The 2,341-nt window shown below is 42.5% G+C and overlaps 1 pseudogene; it reads left to right on the top strand.

Annotated features, from left to right (window-relative positions):
- The first annotated feature begins 1,737 nt into the window (after positions 1 to 1,737).
- LOC116092601 lies at positions 1,738 to 1,895 on the top strand (annotated as a pseudogene).
- Positions 1,896 to 2,341: the final 446 nt, after the last annotated feature.

Here is a 2,341-nt window from a genome sequence, read left to right as displayed (position 1 = left end):
GAGAAGGATTATTTTTGAAGAGTGACTATGGGGGCAGTCCTCTTACTGTGTAAGAGTTGATGCTTCTGAAGTGTGGCCTGAGCTATCTACCTGGGCAGAACAATGTTGTGCTGGTCAGAAAATAACCAGAGGGTCTTAATAGTCTAGAGCACCCAAGAGAGGGCAATGGGGGCTGGGAGTTGGGGAACTATGTAAAAGAAAGGAAAGAGGAAGGTCAAGAGGTAAGGAAAAGGTGAAAAGAAAGGAGCTCAAGTTCCCTGGCAAGGCATCAGAGCCCCAAGGAGAAGAGCAGAGACTTGTGCTCCTCATCAGGCTGTGAAGACTGAAACCCTGTCCTTACAGAGGCCCTACAGGATAGCAGAAGAAGGCAGTGTCTTTATGACACTTGCAATTGACCTAAGGCCACAAGCATGCTAGGAAGAACTCTGCCAGTGAGATACAGCCCCAACCCCCTTCTCTCTCTTTACCTTGAGACAAGGTCTCACTAAATTACATAAACTGGCCCTGAGCTTATGCTCCTCAAGCAAAAATATCTGAAGCCGTCAGAGTCTTAAGGTTTTACTGCTGTGAAGAGATACCATGACCAAGGCAACTCTTGTAAAAGAAAACATTTAATTAGAGCTGGCACAGTTTAGAGGTTTAGTCCATTGTCATCATGGAGAAGTAGCTAGGAGCCCTACATCTGGATCAGCAGGCAGCAAGAAGAGGCAGTGAGTCCCTAGGTCTCGATTAAGCATCTGAGACCTCAAAGCCCACCCTAGGTGATGCACTGCCTCCAACAGTACCACACCTACTCCAACGAGGCCACACCTCCAAATAATGTCACTCCCTATGAGTCATTCAACCACTGCAGTGGAGGTGCTGGGTGAGTCCTTCTGGAGAGATGGAGGTAGGAGAGTAACAGCTATCAGAAGCTATTCCTCTTCCAAGTGCTTTATGCTCATTTAATACTATCAACAATTTGTGGGAGAAGTATTCTTTTAGCTTGCTTCCATAGACAAGGAAACTAACATAAAGCAAATGAGTAATTGTTCAGAACAACTCAGTTCCAAGTGACCCCAGACTCTATGCTCTTAACCTCTGAGTGATCCTAAGGGGACAGCCCCATGGTGAGGCTGAGGAGATGGTGTGAAAGTGAAGATCCAAAGACAGGAAGTAGAACTGATGCTGTACAAGAAACATAAGCCTTTTGAGAACTCCCAGGGTCATCCAAGGATCAAGGAGGAGATTGCTTATTATGGGTTAGTCCTGTGAGGTGAGGGCTTGATCAATTCAAATTTAAACAATTAAAAAGGAGAGCCAATTTCAATAGATCTCTGGATGCTACTCTGTCTATTTTAAAAACTCAGAGGATACACAAGTGACTGAAGTCCAACATTCCAGGTCAGTTTAGATGTTAACTTGAGTTTGACCAAAGGTCCTGAGCTGATGGGTGATTAGCATATCCAGAGAGTGGCTTGTCCAGAGACATTCGATGCTTTTCAAGTAGACAGAAGATGCTAATAGTAAAAGCAGGGTTGGCATCAGAGAAAACACAATGGCATTTTTCTGTTTTTTAAGAGGTGAGGGAAGAAGCCGTTTTGTTATGTAGAGATCTATCAATTACTTTCAAAGACACAACTAAAACTTAGATATAAACAGAAAAAAAAATGGTCAAGCCAGTCAGACAGGTTTTGATTTTATCTGTCTGAACAGGACAGAGAAGATAAAACTTCACATTATTAAACTCAGTTCATCATTGCTTCTCAGCCTTTTGGCTAAGATCAAGTGTAAAATCGGTTCATTTACATAACACATGCTACTTGGCTTTTTTAAGCAGCGGAAAATCCACATAATGGGCATTTTTCTCCTTATTGATTCTCTAAGTAATTGGCACTGCAATTACTTTTCACTTACCACAATGGGAAGTCTTTAAATGAAAATGGTGACTATCAAAGGTAAAAAGTTAAGGCTTGTCACAGAGGAAATGAGACAGTCTAATCAAGGCATTTAATCCTGATCAGGACATCCTGGGTCCCTGGGTCCCTGCCATTTTCCCCCTCTTGCCCTTTGTTAGTAATCCACCAAATGAGTGCTCCTAAAATTCTATTTCACTGCTGATCCCTTATCCACAACTACAATCTCTTTTTTTTCCCAGACAGTTTGAAATTGTATCTCAAAATAGAAACTGGCCCTGAGGGTTGGGCATGGGAAAAGCAAAGGTGAACTAAGACTTCTTTAAGATATGTTCAGGCAGTATATCAAGGGTTACTTTTGTTCACTCAAGGTTTCTTGCTCTTTGTACTGAACATGCACTTTGCATCTATAGTCTGTAAGAAACTACAAGAGGCAGCCAAGCTGA

This window comes from Mastomys coucha, unplaced genomic scaffold, assembly GCF_008632895.1.
Source record: "Mastomys coucha isolate ucsf_1 unplaced genomic scaffold, UCSF_Mcou_1 pScaffold15, whole genome shotgun sequence".
In the NCBI taxonomy this organism is placed as follows: Eukaryota; Metazoa; Chordata; class Mammalia; order Rodentia; family Muridae; genus Mastomys; species Mastomys coucha.
This window is presented reverse-complemented; position numbering and strand designations above follow the sequence as displayed.